The sequence below is a fragment of the Adiantum capillus-veneris genome, chromosome 30, assembly GCF_014529385.1.
Source record: "Adiantum capillus-veneris isolate H3 chromosome 30, ASM1452938v2, whole genome shotgun sequence".
Classification (NCBI taxonomy): Eukaryota; Viridiplantae; Streptophyta; class Polypodiopsida; order Polypodiales; family Pteridaceae; genus Adiantum; species Adiantum capillus-veneris.
This window is the reverse complement of record NC_140960.1, coordinates 79,409,299-79,437,071: the sequence shown is the minus strand read 5'-3', so window position 1 is coordinate 79,437,071 and position 27,773 is coordinate 79,409,299. Positions and strand designations below refer to the sequence as shown.

Here is a 27,773-nt window from a genome sequence, read left to right as displayed (position 1 = left end):
GGGAAGTATGCTTCAAGCCCCACCTATCGAACAAGCATGTGAAGGTATAGAGGAGATGGAACCATTAGTCAAAAATGGATGATAAGTCTTCCTTAAATTCCTTTAGTTTACTTCTTTATTAAAGGCATCATTTTTCTTTTGATAACATATGTTTGTAAGGTCAATGTCGGCTGCTCAAACTAGAAACTCCAAGGAAAGCTATGGATTGATGCATTACTGAGTCTAAAAAACAATGCTTGTATGATTTTATTAGAAATTCATTTTCCAGGGCAAAATAGAGTGGCTGAGAAATGCTTTGTTTTAAAATATCAACAATAGGTGTGGTGCCCACCGATGTAGAACTTGCGAGTAGAATGAGGCAAAACAAAACCATCAATCTTTGATGATCAATTTGATCACACTATGTGATGCATTGATTGGATGACCGGGGCTTGCCATGCCTGCAATCATGAAGGTTGGCTTTCATTGCTCGTTTGCTTTCTTTGTCATTTGTATAATGCAATTGGCCTATGAACTTTGAGAATAGCGAAATTAAGAGAATTAGAGTGAGCATTTTTGTGACATTACTTTGAGAACTTGGAAGGTGAACTTAATTGATGGTAGCAACATAAACATAGTACTTAATTAACTTGGCATGAACAATACTTTTGCAAGAGGAGAGTATTAAAGAACATGACAATAGATGAGGATTGGATTTACTTGGAGCCTGTCCCCCCTCCAAAAGGCGTTTGTATTATAAATTCTCCCATCAAGAGAGACTTTGTTACAATACAATCTTTGTGTTTCTTGTGACCTTGGTGATGCTATGAAGATGGAAAGCTTCATGCATCATGAGTTTAACATAAACTTTGCACAAAGCATTAACTATCCCAAGCCTCAATCCCAAGGCCTCAAACACCTTAGAAGGTGGAAAGAGCTAGCGGGGAATGAGTGTAGGGAAGAGGAAGAAGAAACATTCCATAGGAGAAAGAAATAGTTCCTCACTTATCATCAATCTTCTTGCTTAGCATAGCATAATAGCATAGTAATGAAGATGAAGAAGATGGCAAGCTTAAGCATTGAAGCATGGCTCTTGGTTGGATTTTCATTCCATAGCCAAGAGTGTTGGTGTAGGCTCTCCACTTCTCAAAAAACTTGGAGAAGAAGATGGAGCTCTTGCACTTTGCACTCCACGCAATGAGAAAGTGTGTGTGTGTGTGTGTGTGTGTGTGTGTGTGTGGGAGAGTATACCCCCCCTCTCATGCTTGGTCCACACCTCTCTCTCTCTCTCTCGTATTATTTTATTATTTCCTTTGGACATGTGTTCTCTTTTTCCTCTTTTGAGAGAAAGAGAAAAATTATTTATTTTTATGTATCTAAATTCTCATTGGACCCCTTTAAAACCTAACCAATAGCATTCAAGCACATCATGAAGGCCGCATGTGGAGGATCATTTAAACATGTGTCTTTTATGTTTATTAAGTCATTTGGTTGAATGGAATACTTCAAGGACTTATTCAATCAAGCAGGCATGTCTCTTTTATGCTTCTTAAGTCATTTGTTTTGAATTGAATACTTCAAGCCTTAGTCAATCACGCATGGATGTTCATGCCTCTTGAGAACTTATCTTTGAATTTAACATTAGTCATTTAAGAATAAAAACCATCTCAAGCTTTGGGAAAGGTTCCCACAACCACTTTAAGCGTCTTAGCATCTCATGCCTGGGTACGATTTCCACCTTGAGGTTAACCCTAGTTTGCATAAGGTCAAATGACTTTTTAACACTAACTTTTGGAGGTCTTTCATGAAGCTAACCCTAAAGTCTTTTAGGTAGCATTGCTCTTTGACATACCATCTCTCATTTGGACCCCTTTACCATTGGCCCCGTGTTGAGATAGATCCGTAAGCACATGTCTATATTCTAACCCTTGTTCCCGTTTATTATCCCACATTAAATGATTAGTTTAATATGAGAAAATCATTTGGATTGGTTAGATATTAGATTTTATGACATTACCTCTCTCTTGAAATCATAGTTGTCCTCGACTATGAGGTAAAAGAGATAAAGCCATAGTCATTAGTCAATTTGTCTTAGCGGGTAGAGGATCCCTTTTTACCCTATGACATCATTCCAAGATGGATGATTAATCCATTTGGTGCTTGGGAGACATAGCTGCCACAAGCATGTCTGCTCTTTAGTCCATTTCAACCTCCCAAGTAGAGCGACAAATTCTACATGGTGTTTGAGGGACGACGTCATCACAAACATGATTCTTAGTATGCATACTACTTAAATTTGTGCATAATAAAGAGAGAATTAGTCTTATAAGACAAAAAATTGATCATTTAAAAGAAACATGTACATTTGCTTATTCTAATGTAGCATTGTAAGTGTTGACAAGGTTCATACTATCCTTAATCTAGATTCCTTGCATCCATCTAGCATCTTCAAAAGGATAATTTTTGAACTTAATAAGATACCATCGTATAATCTTACCATGTCGTAGTACCTTCTCTTCATGCCGAAGGATAGCTTTGGGTTGTAGCACCTCTTCTTGGTCTTCGATTTCAGGAGGGTCTTCAATAATTGGTTCATTTGGAGGCTCTCCTTTGTAGGGCTTAAGTAGGCTCACATGAAAAGCATTGTGTATGAGCCAATGGTTAGGTAACTTGAGTTGATAAGCCACCTCATTGATTGGCTTCAAAATTTGAAAAGGACCATAGTATCTTTTTACTAGTTTAGCATAATACTTTTGATGGCCCATAGGATTTTTGCCCGTCGTTTGCCTCAATCGAGCCTTAGGAAACTTAAATAAGACCCAATCATTTTCTTTGAACCTTAAGGCCCTTCTGTGATTGTCAGTAGTAGCTTTTTGCCTTAGTTGAGAGATGGATATAGCCTTCTTAATCTTTTGAATAGATGCTTGCAGGTCACGGCTATACTCATCCGTAGAGAAGATCTTTCCATGTACTTTAAGTAGCAAGGGGCTTTTAGGTCTCCCTCTATGATTTCAAAAGGTTCTTTTCCCATAGAAGTATGGGTAGTATTATTATACGCATACTCTACAAGAGGTAAGTACTTTTATCATTGTGAGCGTTGATCTACTTCTGTAACATAGGTCTTTAGTAGATAAAGAATTGTAAGATTGGCTATCTGACTTTGGCCATCTGTTTGTGGGTGATAGGCCGAAGAGAAATTCAATATTGTACCTAGATTTTGAAGAGACCTTTCCAAAAATTAATGATCAATCTAGGATCTCTATTTTACACGATGGATGTTGGCAATCCATGGTGTTTGAAAATATGGGATATGAAGAGAGTTGCCATTTGGTGTGCCTTAGTAGTCTTCTTGACAGGGATAAAGTCTGTTTGCTTACTAAACCTGTTGACTATTGTCCATATTCCCGTATTCCCATGGATAGACTTGGGTAATCCAAAGATAAAATCCATGGATATACTCTCCCATGGTGAATTAGGGATTGGCAATGGCTGGAGTAATCCAGGTTGCTTCCCTCTATCATACTTGGTCTTTTGGCATACCACACATTTTGAAACATACTCTTGTATGTCCACTTTCATGGTAGGCAATAAAAGTACGTCTCTACTCCTCAAAGAGTAGGTTGATTGCCTCTATGCCCCGCATAGGGAGGAGCATGGGATTCATAAATGACTTTCTCACGAAGGGATTGGGTAACACATAGCCTATTGCCATGGAGAAGATAACCATCTTGCAAGGTGAATGGTTCCTCTTTCTTCCCTAAAGCAAGGGTTGACATTATGTCTTTAAAGTCAGGGTCAGTAGCATACTCATCTATCATAGAACATAGATCATTGTGAGTTGCTATAGACACAGCATTAACTTTTGGTTGTCGTGAAAGTGCATCAGCCACTTGATTGTGCTTACGAGCAATGTGAGCAATGTGGAAATTAAATTTTGAAAGAAAATTTTTTCACCTCATTTGTTTGTTGAAAATATTTCTTTACGTCATGAAGTACTTGAGACTTTGATGGTCTGTTCGTAAAATGAATGGAGTCCCCAATAGATAGTGCTTCCATGTGTCTAGGGCATGTAGAACAACTAAAAGATCTTTCTCATAAATGCCCAAGACCTGTTCATCCGTACTGAGCCTTCGGCTCTCATATGCTATGGCATGCCCTTCTTGAAGCAAGACTGCTCCAAGGCAATCACCACAAGCATCACATTGGACTTCAAATGGTTTTGAGAGATCCAAAAGTATGAGGACTGGTTGAGAGGTAAGCTTCTCTTTGAGCTTGTCAAAAGCTTTTGGCTCCTTAGCAGTCCATAAATACTTAACATTCTTCTTTGTTAAGTCATGTAATGGTCCTGCTATTTGAGAAAATTTTACTATGAAGCATCTATAGTATGCACACATACCGATAAAGCTTCTTAGCTCATGTAGATTCCTTGGATTAGGGCATGCTTTTATTACCTCTAATTTTGATGGATCCATACGGATACCATATTGAGAGATAATATGACCTAAGTATTGAATCTCTTGAAGGAAAAATTGGCTTTTCTTTTGGTTGAGAAAAAGCTTGTTCTCCCTCAATCACTTGGAGATGTTGCTTGTGTTCCTCCAAGGACTTGGAGTAGATGATTACGTGGTTTCTAATCACCGAGCAAAAAAAACCAAGTGAAGACAAATTCGAGCAAATTGATACAATAGCAACAATGGTGAAAGGAAAAAATTATGCCATGCATATTACTTTCACTACACAAATCTAACACTCAATCGCAAAAAATGAGATTTTAGAACCAATATAAAAATTGAATACTTGAGGCACGAGCAATCTCTTCATACTTGAAACATATACAATTCAATTCCATGTGGCATACCTCCTCTCAAAAATAGGTTGTAAAAATTTTGGCAAGCTCCATTTTACTAATTACCAAAAGTTCAAGTCAAAACTTCTTGTCCTGCTTAAGTTCGTTGGCAGCTTGTGCAGCATTGGCTTCTAAGCTGCCTCTTAATTCTCTTAGCCCTCCTAATTCCAAATTTAAGGATAAAATAAAGCTTGAAGAGGTGCCTTGTAGGATCTCCAAATTACTGCTTTATCTGATCATTTTTCTTTTGGAACCACTTTCCTTGAGACAATTTCTTGCCTAACTAGTCTATTGGGAGATCAATAGACAAAATTGATACAACCTAGAGCAAAATGCAAGTTCTCCTACACAGGAAAGGCCCGAGTCTCAGGTGCATTTGCCTATTGGATGCAGAGATAAATTCATGAAGCAACAATTCCTTAAAAGCTTCTATAATGTGAGTGCTCTCACTGTTAAAAACGCCCAAGGCCATGGCACAACTAGAGAATCATCTAATCCTAGGATATCCAAGCAAGATTGAAAGAATCTTTTAGTCCTAGCTCAGAGAATGGTGATTTACAACTACCAAAGCTTGCCAGATCTTTTGCAGCAATAGGTAAACTAGAGCAACCATCATAGGAACAGAGGTACAATAGAACTGTTTCTTCTACATGCCGAAATCTATGGCTACAATCCAATGTCCCTCCAACTTGTCAAAGTACTGTCGTCTGTGACTTAGGATAAATATCGGATTGTAAGCGAACGTCATTAGCACTATGGGGTTGTTGGAATGAATCAAGAGTGTTGGTTCGAATCCAACTTGTGTTGAACAGAGTTCATGCTCATTAGTAGCTCGCCCTAGTTTGGATCACGAGCTATGTTGAACAGAGTCCGTGCTCATTTGTAGCATATGTTCAAACATGTTTGGTGGAACGAACTACTGACTGGTTAATCTACTAAGCAGGTTGTCCCCGAGGCTACATGGCAGGCTCTCAAGGATCCCATATCCTTGAGAGTATGATATTTAGCAAGAGTCGGATTGTGTGGGCGTGATTCTATGGGCAGGGAGCAGCAAATGGGCAAAAAGCAGCAATTGTAGGTGCGAGTGAGACAAAAGACAACAAAAAATAAATCATTCACAAAAGCTTGGAATCCAACTCATTTTGACAAATGCTATTTGTTTCAAGGAAAAATCACCAAAGTACCCCTCTAATTTGTGGAAATTCTCAAAATACCCCTCAAATTTTAGAAATTCCCAAAATACCCTTGTATCTATTTTGGCTAGATTCTTCAAGATTTTCCAATTTTTATTCCTTTTTGACAATTGAGATCCGTTTTTGAGTGTAATTTGTCACTACAAAAAGAGCAATTATGTTCAAAATATAACGAAGCAATTTGTCTGCAGAGCTTACATAACCAACTCAAATTCTAGTTTTAGCATCTTGTATTGATAGACAACTAGTCTTCTTATGAAAAGCTACAATTTTTTTTATCTTTGGAAAAATTTAATCTCAAAACCGGGCGTTTTAGGAAATTTTGGAAAATTTAAAGGGCATTTTGAGAATCTAGGACAAAATATCGGGGATACTTTGGGAACTTTTGAAATTCTTAAATGGGTATTTTGGTGACGCTACCCGCACTAGTTTGCTACTGCAACAAGTCCGCGCTGACGTGGAATGGTTGCAGCAGCAGACCAGGGAGATATTGGAGAGATGGTGTGGTGGGGAGGGAGGCGAAGCATCGTGAGAAGGGGGGACCAAAATGAAGGCTTACTGTTGAAAACCACAGAACCATCTCTCTCTCTCTCTCTCTCTCTCTCTCTCTCTCTCTCTCTCTCTCTCTCTCTCTCTCTCTCTCTCTCTCTCTCTCTCTCTCTCTCTCTCTGTGGCCGAAGGCGAGCACATTGATTGAAGTCGGGTGGCACAGTTGTGCCGTTCTCTAAGCCTCATCTCTCAGGAGCACATACAGAGGGATCTCCATGGACAAGGGTAAGCATGGAAATTTGGAAGCACTATGGGCCTTAACTTGCAGGTCGGCAAGGCAGATTGTGAGCTGACAAGGGGAGGGGAAGGGGGAGGGCGAGCATGGTGAGAGGGGGATGCCTAGGTGGCTTTGAAGGCGCGCGCGCACACACACACACACACACACACACACACACACACACACACACACACACACACACACACACACACACAGAGAGAGAGAGAGAGAGAGAGAGAGAGAGAGAGAGAGAGAGAGAGAGAGAGAGAGAGAGAGAGAGAGAGAGAGATTTAGATTTGTTCTCAGATAATGGAGAAGAGTAACTATAAAGTTCTAAGTGAAGAGGAGGTGGAAATAGCAACATCACGGCAATATCTCCTGAAGTTGCCAATGTTAGTTGATTCCTCAAAGGTGTTAGTTCACTTGACTTTTGTTTCTTTGTGGAATATAATTTCTCTGTTTTCAAGTTAGCTGAATAAATGCGTGTGTGTTTTTTTTTAATGTAGACCCATTACGTAAGGAGAGGCCAATGATTTCAATAAAAGACTAAAAGCATCAAATGAGGGGCCAACGATTTTAAATAAAAAACTTAAAGAATCAAACGGGATACTAGCGGTTCAGCCCCATTAAGTGTGAAGGAGAAAGCCAGTCGATGCAGACAAGTAGTATTGGGTGAGGTGGGGGGCAGACAAGGAGGGAGCGCGTAAAGCCAAGGGGTCATGGCACCATGCATCAAGCAGGTGTAGTCTTGAATTATGCGAGAAGACATGCACGTGTTTTAATTTGCACAGCTACACGTGTGTAGCAACTCATATGATTGCCCGAGTTGTTGTGGGAGTCCGGCATTAATCATATGACAGGAGTGTGTGAGTTTGAATCATTAGGATAGATTGTCTTTAAGATATGCACCGCCTCCACGTGTTGTGAATTTGGCCATATTACTTTGGTCTTCAAGATCAAGAAATCATATAATTTATAGACTTCTTCAATCTAGCTTGTCCACAAATGACCCGGGGAGGTCACCTGATAAAAATGTAACCTATCACATGAGTTCAACAGAAGGGTATTTAAAGCTCTTAAAATTTACATAAATATATATACATAAGGGTATTATTTTTTCAAATTTGAAAAAAACTTACAGATTTTAAAAGAAAAGGGTACATTATATTCCTAACAAAATTCACAGATAAGGGGTTTTACAAACATGTCTTGAACGCACATGATATGGTAGTTTTACACATAGTGAACCCCTTGAGACAAATGACAAGGAAAGCTCTCGAATGCTAGGTACTCTCAACCACTAATTGATTATGTTTTGCTCATTAATGCTTAGGCGACGCAGAGCTAGATAAATATATTTTTTCTAACCAGTGAAAATAAGGGCACACTTGAAAATCTCCCAATTTTTAGGTCAAAATTTGAAGAATTTATTGGTAATTAGACTAAAACTTGTGTAAATTTCCTAGTTTTTTAAAGACAAGCTCAAATCTCTTAAAATACACTAAACCCCAGCTTTTTTTAAACACTGAGTAGGCCCTTGGTTGGGGTTGATCACTTATTTGTTTGAGACACCATTTTACACTTTGATAAATGGCTACCTATAGGAGAGTGAATGCTAGAGCCCTATGCTCATGGTACAAACCACTATAAAACACTACATGGTGTGCACTTGGGAGTCATGTTTTTGATAGGTTGAAAAAGTGCGCTTCGACGAATTTCGAAGACTATAGATGGAAATGTATTCCGAGTGGATAATAGAGGTGGAAAGTGCTAGAGCAGCATATGCTAGGTGCCCTTGGCTTGTCGCAGGCACCGATGTGGAATGGTTTCGCCGACACTTGCGGCACGCCCGTGGCATTTTTTTGTTCCATGATTGAAATTGGCTCCAAGTTCGGTTCCATGGGATTAGTCATCATGGGATTTGAGTTTGGTTGTGGTGTTAGTTTGCAGCAATGGAAAACCCTCTTGTACTTTTGCAATTTGCTCTTAGTAAAAAAGAATGTCTGAAGGGACTTGCTTGACTATTTCATTGCTTGGAAATACCCGCTCTCCAATTTGTATAACCCGATGATGATATCATCGAAGAACACTCCAGTGAACTTGCGATGGGGTCTAAATATTTTCTCCGTCAAAGGAGTGAAAGTGGCAGGTACATTGGTCAAGCCAAAAGGCATGACTAGATATTCATAAAGACCAAATGTTGTACGAAACACGGTCTTTAGGATATCTTTCTCCACTATCCTTATTTGATGATAGACACTTTTAAGGTCAATCCTACTGAAGTAGGTAGAGCCTTGTAGTTTATCAAACAGATCTTCTACCCGAGGTACGAGAAATGTGTTTTTGATAGTGATATGGTTTAGTGCGCGATAGTCCACACACATGGGGTATGTTCCATCTTTCTTTTGCACTAAAAATACTGGAGAACAAAAGGGAGAGAAGCTAGGCCTCACCATCCCTTTGTCTACCATTTCTTGTACTTGCCTCATGATCTCCTCTTGTTGAGCTTGGGAAACTCGATAAGGAGGTTTGTTAGGCGGTGAGCTTCGTGATAGGAGCTCAATTCGATCGTCATCATCCCCTCATTTTGGAGGTAAGTCCATAGGGATATCATCGATGAACACCTCTTGGAATCCTTTTAGAAACTTAGACAAGTTCAACTCTTCTTGATTCCTACCATTCACCTTTGATGAAACATTAGGACCTTTTAGGGACTCTTTGACAAAAATCATGTACGCAGAAACTGAGCTCTTCATTGATTTATCAAGGGTAAGAGGATTTACAAGTGGTATAGTACGACCAGACTCATTAGCATCTATATACATGTTCTTTCCCCTGTAGGTGAAGTAGATTCTCCTCTCAAGGAACTTCATGTTGGCAGCCATGCGATCAAACCATGGCGCCCCTAGGATATCATCCTCATGTTGGAGAGGAGAGATGAAAAAGTCTTCTTTGTCGACATAGCTTTGGACATGAAGCCTCAACTTCCCAATCAAGGGAGTAATGGAGGCTTGCTGTCCCTTGAAAGCTGTGTCAGCTGTTACAATATCTCCCATCTCAAAAGCTTGAATGCCCAACTTGGTGGCCAACTCTGTTGATATGAAGTTGTGAGTAGAGCTAGGTCCAACAAGATGAAGGCATCATGCTCCCTTACCTTTCCCCAAGCATAGGAGAGAGATGATCCTTTGCAATGAGCATCCTCCTTTGGAGCTTCGATGGTGGAAGCCCTAGGAGTCTCATTGCGAGCATTTTTGTTGGGGCAAGAAGGATAGCCATGTCCTTGCTCCCCACACTTAAAACACTTATGGTCCTAGCGAAAATCTTCAAGCTCTTCATGAGAGAGTTTGTTTTTACCTTTGTAAACTCCCTTCTCCTTGGACCTATTGTTGTTATTATAGGAAGTGCCTTGGGAAGAATTTTGGTTATTGATTTTTCCCTTTGCATCATTTTTGTCTTTGTTTTCCATGGGTTTGACATTTCGTCTAGCCCCTTGTTGGAAATTGATGCGGGAAGCAACCATGGTGTGGTGGATTACTTCGATGATAGAACCAGGCCATTGGGAGTTGACATACTCGGCCATTTCTTCAGGTAATCCTGAACAAAATTGTTGCTTTTGCTCGGCAAAGTCTATCTTTTGAAAGACAATAGCCTTGAGATGTAAATCCCAAAACTTGTCCACACATTTGTGGATAGACTCATGAGAGAGAAGCCTCAAACTCCGACATCCGGTGAGCACTTTGTCCTTTGCATCGCTTGCAAGGAATTGCTTCATGATGGAAATTCGTAGAGTTTTCCATGTCTTTGGGGCTTTGCCGTTGCCACGAAGGCTAGCCCACCATTGACGAGCCGATTTTTGGAAGTGCATAGCTACATGGTGTAGCTTGGAGGACTCCGTGAAGCCCTCATCTCCAAAGGCTGCATCAAATTGCTGGATGAAGGCCAATACTTTGTGGTAGCACCAAAGATGCCATCATAGGTGAGAAAAGAGATACTCGTTTTTCCCTCTTTGAACTTCTTTAGCTTTTGTGACCTTTGCCATGCAGGGTAAGATTTGCGATGTCCTCCCCTCTTGTATTGTCTAAGAGAATAGCCATAGCTTTCATTGATAAAGGAGGAAGGTGAAGAAGAGTGAGAAGAGGGTGACCTCTTTTTTTCCCTTTTCTTCCTTTGTTTCCTCTCTTCCCTTTTGGAGTGACAAGGAGAAGGACTATGGGTTAACCGTTTCCTCTTGGGAGGAGTTGGCAATCGTTTAGTCTGCCTTCTTCGTGGAGCCACATATTTGGAGGAACTTAGGGATTCATTACTTTCTTGATCTTTGGATTCCTCCTCTTGTATGGGAGAGAGTCTTCTTTTGGGGGTCTCTTCAAGAGGCCTCCTAAGCTCTCTCTCCTCTTGGAAAGGAAAGGAAATCCCATAAGCATGAAGTTGTTGAGTAACTGCGGCTTGCAAAGTGGGGTTGCCCATAGCTTGTTGCAACCTAGTAACACGATAATTAACAAACATGGGGGCATCATCATTAGCACCTTCATGTGCAAAATCAAAGCTATCAATGTTCATTCTACTCTCTTGGTTATTGTCAGCCATGTTAATTAAACTTATGTGTTTACTTAGTGTATGCTTTGGCAATTCAAAACCTTAGTTGCTACTCCTCTTAGCCTTTGAAAATAGGCACTTATCTACATCCACGGCTCGAATTGGTTAATTATAAAGAGTAGTGGAGTAGGTCTAACATAGCGAAGTTGCCGAAGGAGATAGCTCCTTTTGGACTTCTTAATGCTCAATAATGGTAAAGCCGTAGGCAAGTCTAAGAAGACTCCATTATTAAGACCAAAGCTCCCGAGGTGTGCACCATATCCCACATAGTGGGCTCAACAAAACCGATAAGAGATCCCAGTCCCACTTACCCTAATATAATTAACAAAATCAACCATTAATATTCTACTTAAGGACCTCTATTCTTAGGCAAGAAAAGAGAAACCAAATGCTCTGATACCCAATGTAATGCAGTTGGCCTATGAACTTTGAGAATAGCGAAATTAAGAGAATTAGAGTGAGCATTTTTGTGACATTACTTTGAGAACTTGGAAGGTGAACTTAATTGATGGTAGCAACATAAACATAATAATTAATTAACTTGGCATGAACAATACTTTTGCAAGAGAGAGAGTATTAGAGAATATGACAATAGATGAGGATCGGATTTACTTGGAGCTGGTTCCCCCTCCAAAAGGCGTTTGTATTATAAATTCTCCCATCAAGAGAGACTTTGTTACAATACAATCTTTGTGTTCCTTGTGACCTTGGTGATACTATGAAGATGGAAAGCTTCATGCATCACGATCTTAACATAAAATTTGCAAAATCATTAACTATCCCAAGCCTCAGTCCCAAAGGCCTCAAACACCTTAGAAGGTGGATAGAATTAGCGAGGAATGAGGGTAGGGAAGACGAAGAAGAAACATTCTATAGGAGAAAGAAATAGTTCCTCACTTATCATCAATCTTCTTGCTTAGCATAGCATAATAGCATAGTAATGAAGATGAAGAAGATGGAAAGCTTAAGCATTGAAACATGGCTCTTGGTTGGATTTGCATTCCATAGCCAAGAGTGTTGGTGTAGGCTCTCCACTTCTCAACAAACTTGGAGGAGATGGAGCTCTTGCATTTTGCACTCCACACAATGAGAGAATGTGTGTGTGTGTGGGTGTGGGAGAGTATACCCTCCCTCTCATGCTTGGTCCACACACCTCTCTCTCTCTCTCTCTCTCGTATTATTTTATTATTTCCTTTGGACATGTGTTCTCTTTTTTCTCTTTTGAGAGAAGGAACTTAATTATTTATTTTTATGTATCTTAATTCTCATTGGACCCCTTTAAAACCTAACCAATAGCATTCAAGCACATCATGAGGGCCACATGTGGAGGATCATTTGAACATGCGTCGTTTATGCTTATTAAGTCATTTGGTTGAATGGAATACTTCAAGGACTTATTCATTCAAGCAAGCATGTGTCTTTTATGCTTCTTAAGTCATTTGTTTTGAATTGAATACTTCAAGCTTTAGTCAATCAAGCATGGATGTTCATGCCTCTTGAGAACTTATCTTTGAATTTAACATTTCAAAAACCTTAGTCATTTAAGCATAAAAATCATTTCAAGCTTTGGGCAAGGTTCCCACAACCACTTTAAACGTCTTAGCACCTCATGCTCGGGTATGATTCCCACCTTGAGGTTAGCCCTAGCTTGCGTAAGGTCAAAGGACCTTTTAACACTAACTTTTGGAGGTCTTTAATGAAGCTAACCCTAAGGTCTTTTAAGCTCCATTAGGTAGTATTGCTCTTTGACTGACCATCTCTCATTTGGACCCCATTACCATTGGCCCCGTGTTGAGACAGATCTGTAAGCACATGTCTATATTCTAACCCTTGTTCCTGTTTATTATCCCACATTAAATGATCAGTTTAATATGAGAAAATCATTTGGGTTGGTTAGATATTAGATTTTATGACAATCTAAAACTCTTTGTGACATTGAGTGTCATGGTTGTTACTTATAATTGCCACGTGCAAGATGAAAGAGGAGGACAGAGATGCACGACATCTCTTCTGGTAGTCTTTGAACAAAGTAATGATCAAGCACAATTGCAAGTCAATGAACTTCCATGGCTTCGTCATGCACGAGACTCAAGTGAATTGGAATGCAATTTAAGAAGTGTACAATGGAAGAAAAGAAATTGTCATGGATGAAAGGGAATGCTCGTGCAAGTGAAAATCTTGCAGCTTCGCTCTACGTATGTTGTAAACCATGCTCAACAATAGTAGAAGGCAATGTGCAAGAAGGAGAAAATAGCACCCAGTTGAGGGATGATTGATGTGGCTATGGTGGAACGAATGAAAGCAAAAGTAAGTGAGGAGGTGGTCCAAGTGGAGAAAGCCCCATTAAAATTTCAAGTTTATTTCATATAATAATACAATGGAGGGCCATATCTACAGTGTGGAGATTTAAAGGGGACGCTCTTGTGAAGTACATAAACCCTTTGTCAAAACCCTATCAACCAACATATCATTGGAAAGATCTTAGAAAGTAGGTTTTGAATTTTCAAACTCCGACAGAATTGGAGTTGATTTGTAGAAGTTATGGCCTCTCCTCAAATGTGGGGAGAGATTTCATGTATAAGACGGAGTTGTCATATCAAAAAATAGAATCTTTTAGAATATAAGAAATTTGATGATATGCTATATATCAATGGATAGATCTCGATGATTATATTCTAAATTCAAAAGGTTCGATAATTTTTTATGTCATTTATAAAAAATTTACCATGCACCAGTTTTTGACAAGAGAGAGAAAGTTAAAGTCCTTATAGGGCCCCTTGAGAGTCCAAATTTTCCCTAATGGGATGCACCACTTAACTTATCAAGTAAGTCATCAACACTAGGAATAAGAAAAAAAATATTTATTGTGATTTTATTCAATGCTCTACATTCAATGCACAAACAATAAGCATTACTTTTTGTTTTGACTAAGAGAACTAGTATGAGGCTTAATTAAACTACGATTTAATTATTCCTCAATTTGATGTTGAATTTTTCTTTGTTCAATTTGATTTTGACATGCTTGACAAGGTGGTGCACTATCTCAAATCAATTCTATTGTGTGGTTTTTCCCTTTACAATGAGGTAATCTTAAAGGTAGATCTTCAACAAAAAATTCTTTTTTTCATCAAGATATTTCCTTCAGAAGGAGACAATTGGTCTTCGTGAGTTTCAATTTCATTGATTAGAACCAAAAATTTATTGTTATCTTTTGAGCTAACCTTTTCGCTTGGGTGTGACTAGGAAGAGGTTCTAGTTCTAGCTTTTGGTTAGCTTATAATGTGAAAGATTTTCATTATGTGTGACATTCAGTGTATGCTTATCATAGTCAGTATTTGGATTAAAATGATTTCTCCAATACCCAAAATTAAATCTGTGTTTATAATGGTGCTACAAAAAAATATTGGGATTCAATGAAGTCTCCTTATTGGTATTGCAAATCTTTTATTATGTACATAAAATTTATTTTGGTTCCTTGGAAAGTTGCTTTACTTTCTAAGTCATGGGAGTCATATGGAATTTCAGCTTTTGTGTAACATGTGGAAAAATAAAATCAAGTGTGTTTCCATCATCATGCAATAACTTAAAATCATCATTACTAATCCTAACTTGCATACGTAAGAGACTATGTAGCTGAGAAGTAAGAGGACCTATGTGATTTTGGTAGTCTAAGTTACCATGAGATTTTTTATTACTATCTTTGTTAGCGGGTCGCCGTGACGGATGTCTACAGCATAGCTTTCTGGCACTAACATAATGTCAATACTCAGGGAAAGTGACTTGGATGGGGCACGGAGACTCTATGAGATCGTCAATCTCACAAAGTGTACCTTAACAAGCAAACACACTAGCTCGACAAGCAAACCAACACTCAGTGATCATGAAAATCTGCCTATGTCCTTTCTCACAGCTCTAGGTCATCACGCCATTTTGGCACTCAACTGGACTTGAAATGCAACGAAACTTTAAGAGGAGGTCTAGGACACCTAGGGCCACTATCCTAGCAAGTCTGGTCGCAATTCAACAAGGTACCAAAATCACGATCTATCATGAAAAAGGTCCTGAAAACTGCAACTAAACTATCCAGAACTGTAGTTCTATGGTCTAAGAACACTCTCCTGTGGTCAAAACGACTAAAAACAACGATTTAAGCACTCAAATCTGCAATTATAGCTCACAGACATGTAGTCACAAACCACAGCAAAACTGACAATGCTTACACTTGAATAAAAGAGCAAAGAGAGAGGAACACAATGCAAGTTTTTGAATGGATTACCAAATCATTAACTGCGATGATTACAAGTTTGGAGCAGCTCGTAGCTTGAGCGTACGTTTTTTGAGCTCCCACTTCTTCTAAAGATAAGCCTCCTTTCACATTACAATTATTGATTTTTATACCTAGGGCTTTTTAAATGAAAAGTGGCCAGTTCACATGTACCTTTACAATTGTCATTGAGAGAATTACAACTCAGGGAAATGACTACTACTCTGGAATTAGGATTTACAAAGAGTATTACTACACTAGCTCGGCAAAATAATAAACTATAAATGTGTCTGGCAAGGTGGACGCCCGTTTGATCTGTCCTCAAACATTCCCCCCTTCCTAATTCGTTTCGTCCCTTGACACGACCTTGTGCAGTCTTGTCATAGGGTTGTCTTCAACTTTGTCTTCAAGGGTGGACTTCAGCTTGGGAAGTGCTTTGTCGTTGATGACACTCCCCCCTTCCTTGAGTGATTCATATCTGCCATGTTGTTGATACATGACTTGATCTTTGATTATTAGGACAACTTTTTAACTCATTGCACAGTCTTTGCTCTGTTGCCAGTCTTGGCCAGCATGAAGATGGATGCTGATTTGTTTGAGCTTGTAGAACTTATCCTCTTTGGGGGGTGGACTTTATGTTGGATTTGCTTTCAAGGTCCATTGCAATTTGAGTTGTCTGCAATAGGTCACCAATGTTGAAGCGTTGTGTGAGGTACGTATTGTTGTTGTGGATAGCTCGCTTTCTGATTTTTTCATTGCTTGTTGTTGTAGGCCATTCTTTGACTTGCCATTTTTTGATGGAGCTTTGTTGTCACCCTTGAAGATAAAAGATGCTCTTGATAAGCATATGGAGACCTGCGATTTTGCTCCAAATTGTTGTCGATTGATTTGGGTAGACATTTCCTTATTGCTGATGTAGAAGGAATATATACAAGAAGATAATGTGAGGGTTTCTAGATTAGGATCTTAAAACCTGGATGACCAAAGGAAAAAAACCCAGTAGGAAAAAAGTGCCTTTGGTATACGCTCTTATTGGAGTTGAGAAAATCCACTTGAAGTACCTGTCATGCAAGGTGAGTGCTTGGGAGAAACAAAGGAAGAGTGCCTAACGCAAATGCCACTTATGGGACACTCTATATGCTTATGAAAAATTTTCAAACAAAAGCATGCATTGTGAAAGATGGATTTGATGGGTACTTCAAGGAACAAATGTAGCACATGTGACATCAAAGGACGTCTCAATAGCTTCTACATTTCCAAGAAGGGTTTTCAATGTAGAAGCTTCTCCACTCATTCCTCACTATGATGAGTGTGTGAGTGTCTTTTGGACTTCCTCCTTCACTTACCACTATGCTACAATGACTTCGACTCTTATGCTCACCTATACCAGCATGAGCGACACAACGTAATTATACTCAACTCTTTCAGCTTGAGCAGTACCTAGAATAACTAAGATGCTTAGACCATAGAGAATATTACATGAAGGTTTGGAACTAACACCTCGCTCATTTAGTGGCTTAGCTGCCCGACTCTAAATTTTATGCCATGTATTTTTAATGGCGACTTGGACTTACATGTTCAAGCCCAGAAACCCAATTCCATAAGTTTTGAAAATTTAGGCCTTTTCCATTGTGTTGATCTTTGGATGCCACCATTTTTTCAAGTAGATTGGCATATTTTGGCTCCTCTTGACATGTTTGTTGTATGTTGTCACTACTTTGTGAAACAAGTCCTTCAGCGCTTGTAGGGATTGATGTAGCTTTTGCTTTATCTCGCATGAGAAGCGGTTGTTGATAGGTGTGGGTTCCTTGTGTTTGAGTTTCCACGAGCAACTCCGGAACCCATCTTGTTTTTGGTCCTTGTGTGACCGTCTTTTGTATTCGCTCTTTTTGTTTGATGACTTGATGGACACTATGCTTTGGTAGCCACATCTGATGATTTGCTTTGTAGAAGCCTTGATTCTTTAGTTGATGACGAGGTATCCATCTAGAAATTTTAGTAGCCTTGGTTGCAATTGGCTTCTGTTGGCTCTTGGTTTTCACTGCTTGCCTTTCGATAGAAACTTGTGCTGCATGATTTCTCTTGGTTGTTCCAGATTATGCTACAATTTTTGGTAACCATATTGGAGTGTTACCTTCATAAAATCCTTGTGCTTTAAGTAGCTTAACTGGAATCATCCGCTACTGCAACTGTTTCTGTTGGGTATCTTCATTGAAGTCTGATTTCGGTACCCAAACTTTTCGCATTACCCACTTGGAAGGTCTTTTTGTTTGCCTTTTGTTGGTGTTCTTTCTCCTTCTTGAGTTGTTTTCCTTGTGTTGATAGTGTGTTTTGTTCTTTGTAGAATTCCCTGGTTGAGGCGAGTAGATCCAGTCTGTTACTTTAGGCTTTTTTGCCCAAACATTAGTGTTTCCTTGGAAGTAGCCTTGATCAGTGATTGACTCATTTGATGCTACCCACCCTGTCACCTTTTGTTGTTGTGGTTGAACCCGTGCTTCATGTATCCAAACTGGGTCTTTGACTTTAATGTGCTCTTTGGATACCAACACTTGGTTGACATTCTTTGGCTTCTTTTGGATACTCTTTTATGATGGAAAATTTGGTTGATAGACTTTTTGCTTTGATTTCCATTGCATTGTTAATGGTGTGGCTCTTGACGTAGAGGCTTCACAGAAAATTCGATGGAAGCTCGTTGAAGGTAAAGTCGTATGGCGAGGTTGATATACTTTAGTGTTTACCTTTGCTTTAAATTTTTCCGCGATGGTTGGTTGCTCCTTTTTTGCATTGAATTGAGGTGCTTTTGGGGCTTTTGATGGTGTTGTTGTTGTGGCTTTTGATTGTTGTCGAAAGAAGACGTTCCTCCAGCTTTCAGTCAAGACTAGACTCTCCTTGATGTAATGGGAGTCGATTATGTGGAAAGTATCCTTATACTCTCCGGTACTCAACTTGAGTACAGCTTCTGCCATGCCAAGGTTAGGAGTCGGTATTTTTGAACTTGTGTATACTATCTCCTCTAGCTCAGTGATTGGCGGCTTTCCCATCATGATCCACGTTCCATAAGTCATTAGATTTTTTGTCGCTTTTGGATCTATCACAGCTGAACATGTGATTTTGAGTCATGTTTCTCCACGTATGCTAAATTTGATCGTCGTAGGAGACAGTCAATCTTGTTCTCTGTCCCTGTTCTTCTTTTGATCTTGCATTTTTTGAACATTTGATGTTGAGCTTGGAAGTTTTCTTCCTTCTTCTCCTTTCATTTGCACTTTTTCTGGAGTCTGCTTCTTTGAAATAGCTTTTGACAATTCTTTAGGTATGTCAATGATGACATATTCTCATTGTTGCTCTGCTTCCTTGTTAACCCTCACGCACATTCCTATCACCTACAACAGACGTCGTATATTTATTTGGTAGAGTCAAGTACCGGGCTTGTCGATCCAATAGGAAAAGGGTAAGAGTGATCGCCGATGAGAGGCGCACTCTAACTGGAACATTCAAGCGATTAGTTGGCTAAGCATGGGCGCCCAAGTGTGAATGGGGCGAGCTCATATAAAAGTCAACTAAACCTAAAATTCACTCATTCTCTCATTTGTGCAATTGAAGAGTGCTCTTCCTCCATCTCCATCTTCTTCTTCTTCATCTCCTTGTGTGTGTGTGTGTGTGTGTGTGTATGCGTGAGAGAGAGAGAGAGTGTGCGATCAAGCATTGTGGCGGCACGACGGCGGCGAGGCGGTTAAGCGCAGCGTAGCGGTGTCTCCCTCTTCTTCGCGGCAAGGAATCCTCCACAACAGCAAGCGTAGAGCGGTGAGTGACACACCATCGCCATCTTTGAGCTTACTAGTTTAGGCTTGTTGTGTGCTTGGAGCCATTTGTGGCTTGCACACAGTGTATCGGCAAGTTCCTTGCATTGACACGTGCGACATACGCGCATATTTTTGGCGCCGTTGCCGGGGAATGCCATACACTAAGCTTGAATGGCACTTTGTGCTTCTTTTATGGTGCAATTTCAATTGTAGGAAAGGTAGGGAAGGAAGGTGTGTGTGTTGAGAAGAAGGATTTTGTGTTGCTACTGTGTATTTCTTTGTTAATGAAGTTTTCAAATGTTACTGTGTTTTCTTTGTGATAAGGTTTTAGTATTAAGGTTGTTAGTTCTGTGTAATGCAAAGTACAGTAAGTAGGAAGTAGATCTGTGAGAGCTAAAGAAGTGTGTTAGTGTGTAACAGTAGGTGTAATAGTTGTAAGTAGGTAGGTAGAGTGTGTGTGTGTGTGCTCACGCAGGCGGCGGCGACCTTATCCCCAAAAAAAAATTAAAAATTAAAAATTTTAAAGATAGGACCGGGATTGGGAATATCTCCAGACCCAAGCTCGAGCTCACGCTCAGGCTCATGCCTCAGTCACCCTTTAAATTGCTTCACACGTAGCTAAAAATCGATTTTTTTTAGGACCAACGGAGCTTTAGGTGATCGAACATTGTGCTATAAAGCATACCGTGACCCTCTAAGTGATACGCTCGTTTTGAGCTATCACATATTTTAGTCAAAAAAACGATCATTAAAAAACATAAAAAAACGACTGAAAACGGACGCCTAAAAAAGTAAGCAGTTTAACCTTCGAGGTTATTCGCCGACGCTTGTAGGGTGTCAAAGGCACATGTATCTGCGCTCATGTTGTGTGCTAGAGACGGAGCAACTAGAGAGAATTTCGACTTACGCGAGTTTTCAATATCCAGCTACCTTAGGTTTCGGGCCCTCGACGGGGACTCAAGGTAGTACAAACCAAGACCCGAACATAGCGGCTAGTGACTCTTTCTCTGACTACGACGTCATGGAAGGTTTCCCAATGCCTAATCCCAATAGCTTAAGCCAAGACATGCATGCCATGGGCCCACGATCCAGGCCGAGCGTGCTTAACCGCTTGAAGGAAACCTTTAGTAGAGCCACTCGCTCCGAATATGGATCTAATGATGTAAATGAGGGGGGTGGGGAAGTAAATTCTCCATTCATGACCAACGTAGACATGTCCTTAGAGAATGTGCACGTGAATACTTCATTCACTGCACCTCCTGACTCTTCAGAGCTATTCCCCTCCAAGGTCATATTACCCGCTGGTAGAAGCCTTGCCGAAGTGCAAGAGGGAGCGATATATCATTGCGGCTACGGAAAAGTAAGTCGAGAGCTTACGCAAGGTGGAGCAACGAAGAGAGTTAAAAGCAAAATCCCCTATGTCGATATCCTTGCTAAGAGATCAATCGAGTGCTCCTGACTTAGCAACCGCTAAGGGCCAACCCCTAGAAAGCCACATTGCATCTAGTTCAAAGGACACCCCTAGCACCTCAATCCTAGATGGAGCATTCTTAAATGAGAACTGGTAGTATGAACTACAAATGGAAACTCTCACCGACCTATACACAGGTCACACCTATCACGTGGGTTGGTTAGATGTCCTACAATCCACAATGGGTGCTACTAGTGTGGAGGATCAACAACAAAGATTTTGTGAGGTCATCATAGGGTCATTGAGTTAGAGAGACAGAACAAGGGGATCAGCATGCCTTCAATGGGTCTCATGCGATTCTTGGATACAGGAAAGGCTAAAGAACCGACCTTATCTCAAATGGAGACTCCCTCGGTAAGTCCGATGGATCCCCCATATGTTGTTTCGCCAGGGGTCTCGGTGCAATCTGAGCCCACAAGTGATAGCTTTACCTTTCCAAGTCTACCTCATCTTTCCCTTGATGACACCACGGCTACCATGCCTACCCCAATGATGGGCATGCCGAGAAATACGCCATGGACCTCATTTGTTAGTAAAGCACTACTACATGGTAGCTCAATGCCTGCAACAGTACCTACAAGTGTGTACCAATCGTATACACCCATGGGTCCTCGTACTCATATAGTCCCTACTCCTCCCAGGGTTTCAACTACCTATGCTCCACAACCACAACACCCAAGTTCTTATTTCGTTGGGACTATACCGGCTAGCATTAGCATGTCACATCCGACGTTTGCTATGCCTAGAGCCACACATATGAACTTTGGCCCACCGTATGGCACAACACCGTACCAAACGTCGGATGTGACATGCTAATGCTAGCCGATATAGTCCCAACGAAATAAGAACTTGGGAGTTGTGGTTGTGGAGCATAGGTAGTTGAAACCCTGGGAGGAGTAGGGACTACATCAGTATGAGGACCCATGGGTGTATACGATTGGTACACACTTGTAGGTGTGGTTGCAGGCATTGAGCTACCATGTAGTAGTGCTTTACTAACAAATGAGGTCCATGGCGTATTTCTCGGCATGCCCATCATTGGGGTAGGCATGGTAGCCGTGGTGTCATCAAGGGAAAGATCAGATAGACTTGGAAAGGCTAAACAACCGACCTTATCGCAAATGGAGACTCCCTCGGTAAGTCCGATGGATCCCCCATATGTTGTTTCGCCAGAGGTCTCGGTGCAATCTGAGCCCACAAGTGATAGCTTTACCTTTCCAAGTCTAGCTCATCTTTCCCTTGCTGACACCACGACTACCATACCTACCCCAATGATGGGCATGCCGAGAAACACGCCATGGACCTCATTTGTTAGTAAAGCACCATTACATGGCAGCTCAATGCCTGCAATAGTACCTACAAGTGTGTACCAATCGTATACACCCATGGGTCCTCGTACTTATGTAGTCCCTACCCCTCCCATTGTTTCAACAACCTATGCTCCTCAACCACAATGCCCAAGCTCTTATTTCCATGGGACCATACTGGCTAGCATTAGCATGTCACATCCAATGTTTGCTATGCCTAGGGCCACACATATGAACTTTGGGCCACCCCATGGCACAACACTGTACCCAATGTGGAATCCAAGGGCTTCCTATGCGCCAAGACCAATGCCAATACCTACTCCACATGTAGTCTCGAGAGCACCTACACCCACGGTTCGTGCTCACTTAGGTGACTTGGCAACATTTGCTCAAGCTATTGGTCGATCTATTGTTGAGAATATGCGTAACACGCCTGATAGAGAGCCTAGAAGTAAGGTAGTACAAACAGCCAAGCTCACACAAAAATTTAATGGAGACGGGGATGTGAGAAAGCATATCGAAGTGTTTGAACAAATATGCGATTCTCTAGGAGAACACAATGACCTGCATAAGAGTAATACACTAAGCCTAACCTTAAGTGGGAAGGCAGGGGATTGGTATAGAACCCTAAGGGTGGAAGAAAAAACGATTTACCCTACTCTTAGGAGACTGTTCTTGAAAGAATACATACGAGAGGGAGTGCTTTGGGGAGTAGCCTCTCAGCTTCAGAAAGCCCAACGAGAGGAAGGAGAGTCGGTGAGAGACTTTATTAGTCACTTGAAGCATTTGAATTCTCGTTGTAATCCAAATGAGTGCTTCAATAATAATCAATTGCTTGATAGATTCATTAGGGGATTACGACATGAGGATATCTACACTGGCCAAGTCATTAGAGGTATCACCACTTGGGAAGCAGTCACCACCAATGCGATCCAATTGGAGGATAATTTAATGATTCAAGGAGAAAGACTGTCTGTTGGGCCTAAATCTATTAGCTCGCAAGCATCAGGGCATCAGCCAATGACCCTAAAGCCTATTGCTAAGGAGCCAAAGAATATCTGAGATGACTTTAGCAGATCTCACCAAGGCTATTCAAGAGAGTCTTAGAGACAATCGTGCTCCGCAAAACAATCATATGTATCCAATAAGGGAGCAACAATGGTGCTCAGTATGCTATGGACCGCATAGTACCAGTGAATGCCCTACTTTTAGAGTAAAATTCAATGGGAATTGCAATGCATGTGGAAGGTATGTTCATCAAGCTAAGGATTGCATAGTATTTAACGCGCGATGGCCAATAGACCAACCTTAGCATGGACATCACACCTCGAGTGCCTGCATTGATGCCGGCACCACCTCTTGAACAAACAACACAACACATGGTCCCTAGGGCCCAAAATGTTGTTCAAGCAGCACCCTTACCACCTCCAGTGCTAGGACCGCAACCACCACATCCAAGAATCACTTCTGTGAATTAAGTGGGTTGTGAGTCATCTATTGCTTGTTTGGAAGGCTGTGAGGAAGATACAGATCCTAATATTGCCTATGGGATGGATGTGCTTGAAGAAAGTCCACAATACTACATGGAGGACTATTGGGGACAAGTCAAACTTGTATATCAAGTAGTTGCTCTTGCGGCAAGAGGCCAAAATATCAATTACACTACTAAGAGACCACCTCTTCAATGCTATGAGTGTGGAGGTCCAAATCGTGTAGCCGAGTGTCCTATTAAGCTACAAAAGAACGCCACACTAATGCAAACCAATCAAGCGAGCACGTCTACAATGACGATACTCATGTGTAATCGATGTGGCATAGATCATTTGATTGCCCAATGTCCAAATCATCCAAATGCACCGAAGATCATGCCATTAAACTTGATTGAAGTTACCGAGGAGCCATCACAAAGTACACCTGTGATAACAGTAATGTACTCACACGATCGATGCTCCAAAAACAAAATTATATTCTTGAGGAAAGAAACACGGCATCAATGGCCCAATCTCAAAAAAAGAAGAAAACACAAAGGAAGAGATCGCAAAAAGAAACGAAGTCAGACCCAGTTCAAAGACCAACATAGGGATTGGTGATGACCCCGTATATATAAATGACGCTGAAGAGGATTTTGATTCAGCTGAAACCATGGAGAGCAAGGGGGGAGTGTTTGCTGACAATCATCATTCACTTACTCCCCTCTCAACCTTCCTCCTTGAGCTCTCAATCTCCCAATCTTAGGGAATGTATATATAAAGCCTTATACTCATTAAAAAAATAAAAATAAAGAGCAAGAGAAATTAGCAAACAAGTATTCACAATAAAAGTCAAAACATTGACCCAAACCTACACATTCACATCCGATACACTGAAACAAAAACCTACGTCATAAAAAACCTTTGATCCTCATCACTCAAGTGGTGGAGGGTAGGTAGGATTAGTACGATAGAAAATCTGTTTTAGAGTTTAGTGATTAGCAAAGTTCTTTCTTCCCACTAATGTGCCTCCTAAAGGTATTCTTTGTGTTTCATAGTGTGTATAGGAACAATTGTTGTTCTTAGGATTTGGACCTTCATGGAATCTTTCTCTCATCCACTTTTCAAATCAAGCGCGACCATGAACACAAACAGGTGTTTCTTGTCCATTAGCATTGCCCCTTATCTTTTTGCATCCATGTTTGTCTGCTTTAATTGTGATTGGTAGCATAATATTCAACACATTTTCTTAGTATCAAACATTAAATTCAATGTAATTTTTTGTCATAATCACTTGTCTATGTTTAAAAATCAAGCAATAAGACTAAGCTAGTTTGACCAAGCTAGGTGTTAGAGATCTTCTCTTAATACCATGGGGAATGTCTTCCTAATAATCAATGGTTACTTAGGTTCTTAATCCGATTTAGGTAGCATTGTGTGAAATGTACTATGGCTTTCTAGTGGGCTTAGTCCCTATTGACCTTTAGCTTAAGTATTATTAAGGGAGTTTACTAGTGTGATGAGCTTGGGGAGAGTAACAGTGTTATATGACCCCCCAAAGTTACAAAAGTAAAAGGCTGTAAACGAACAAACAAAAAATCAAAGTGTCATAGTGTAAAATCTTATGATGGAAGAGAAACCTCAGCTTGATTTGGTACTCCACTCACATGTATCGCCTATGGTACTAGAGCCCTAGAGGATCCCAGTGTGGGCGCTTTTCCTTGAAAAGAAAAAAACCCAAGGCATGCAAAATAAGCACACACATCAAAATTGAATCATTGTGAAAGACTTTGGGGGGTCAAAGAAAAGGTAATCAGTGAGGCGATGATTTCATGAGAAATTCCTTTTATCGTAGCTTAACTACAAGGTCTTCTAAGTATAGCCTCTAGTCAACCCTCGAACATGAGATACTTGGCTCTCGCGATTAAACAACTTAATTGACCAAAGAAAATTAAGAAGCTTAGCCGTGGTATTAATAGTCGATCTTTAGTGCCTTTCGATCGTTAAATTAGCGACCCCAGACTCGTTTAATTTTTTACCTTTACAACTGTTTATGTGTTTGATTATATTGCAATTTAATGTTTATTGCTGACAAATGGTTTAGAATTATGCTACCAATCAAGTTGTCTGCCTAAAACTGCATATGCTTTTTATTTGTATATGAGAATGCAATTACTGTGCCAATGTTGTTTGATTTTGCAGTGACTGAAGAAGGCTAAGGACATTCATCTCAAATGCTCTTCCACCTCAATGAACGAGCTTCAACTCAATAGCTTCCGAGAACGGAATCTACATCAGGAAGGGGGGCATGTTAACCCTCACGCACATTCCTATCACCTACAGCGGACATCGTATTATTTATTTGGTAGAGTTAGGTACCGGGCTTGTCGGTCCAATAGAAAAAGGGTAAGAGTGATTGCCGATGAGAGGCGCACTCTAACTAAAACATTCAAGGGATTAGTTGGCTAAGCATGGGCACCCAAGTGTGAATGGGGCGAGCTTATATAAAAGTCAACTAAACCTAAAATTCACTCATTCTCTCATTTGTGGAATTGAAGAGTGCTCTTGCTCTCCATCTTCTTCTTCTTCATCTCCTTGTGTGTGTGTGTATGCGTGAGAGAGAGAGAGAGAGAGAGAGAGAGAGAGAGAGAGAGAGAGAGAGAGAGAGAGAGAGAGAGAGCGATCGAGCATTGCGGTGGCACGACGGCGGTGAGGCGATTGAGCACGACGTAGCGGCATCTCCCTCTTCTTCGCGGCGAGGAATCCTCCACGACAGCAAGCGTAGAGCGGTGAATGACACACCATCGCCATCTTTGAGCTTACTAGTTTAGGCTTGTTGTGTGCTTGGAGCCATTTGTGGCTCGCACACAGTGTATCGGCAAGTTCCTTGCATTGACACGTGCGACATACGCACACATTCCTTTATGTGCACTTTGGCATCATGCTCCATGATGTAGCTATTTGTCTCACCTTTTCTGCTTTCACACTCACAAATCTTGCTAGCTTCCTTCAGCACCTTTATCGTAAATACGGGAGTTATATCATACCCTTCCTCATCACAGATTTTAGTCGGTGTCACCTCATTCACACACACATCAAGAGTCGTCAGTATTTGATCCCATCCAAAGGATTCAAATAACTCCTCTGGAAATGGTTATGATACATATACCTCATCTTCTACTGAACGCTCTAGGATGCAATCTTGCTTTCTAAGGCTTCCACTCTCAGGAGCTCCATACATCCAAACATACGCTTTGCTTTCCAAATCAATTGTGGAGTTCAAGTCTTCCCCCGGGGCTCACACTACATCTTTATAACTATGAATTTTGGCATTGATTTTTGTTGTGACCTCTTTGTGTCTCAAGTAGATATAGTCATAGCTCCAGTCTTGTACCATTTTGAGCTGACGCATGAATGGTATGTCCAATATGATGTCAAAGTTGCTGCTCTTGTCAGAATTCATTATGGCAAAGGTATGCTCATACTCGATGCAACAGGAGGATACAATCATTTGTTCTAATATTCCAATCGGTTTCTCTGTGTATCCATCCGCTAATTGCAGTTTCATTCGAGTTTTCCTAAGAGCAGGCTTTCCCCATTTTTTCCATATCTCTTTGGTTGCAATGGCAATTCCTGCCCCACTATCTACTATAGCAACCATCTTTACTCCTTTGCACTCAAGTAGTAAGGTGGTGTTTCCTTCGTCTCCTTCACAATAGTCACCCACCTTATTTACCGGTACTGGCTTTGTCTGTCGCTTCTTCAGCGAGGTGTCATCCATGTTTTTGTCCGCAAGTTGATCATGTGAAGGGATTTTCAGTCCCATGTTTTCCAGGTGTTTGCCTATTTGGCCCCGTAGATGCAGTTTAATTTTTAGTAGCTCTGAGAGATAAAATGCGTGTATAGGAGAAGACATCAATTCATGCAAGCTCTTGGTATCCATCAGTTTTGGTGTGGCTTTCCACTGAGAAGGTACCATTTTAACCTCTCATTTTTTTTCAAGTTCTCCTATGAAAGATGGAAAGTCTTTAGAGAGTGTGGTTTACTCTCTTCAGATGCGACATACCCGACATCCCCCTATAGAG

General features: G+C 40.7%; 1 long non-coding RNA gene across 1 annotated transcript; it reads left to right on the top strand.

Moving 5' to 3' along the window:
- Positions 1–26,198, top strand: LOC147418267 (uncharacterized). The gene is made up of 4 exons (XR_015187346.1): positions 1–44; positions 319–454; positions 7,091–7,195; positions 24,747–26,198. It is a non-coding gene; the product is annotated as an uncharacterized LOC147418267 (long non-coding RNA).
- Positions 26,199–27,773: the final 1,575 nt, after the last annotated feature.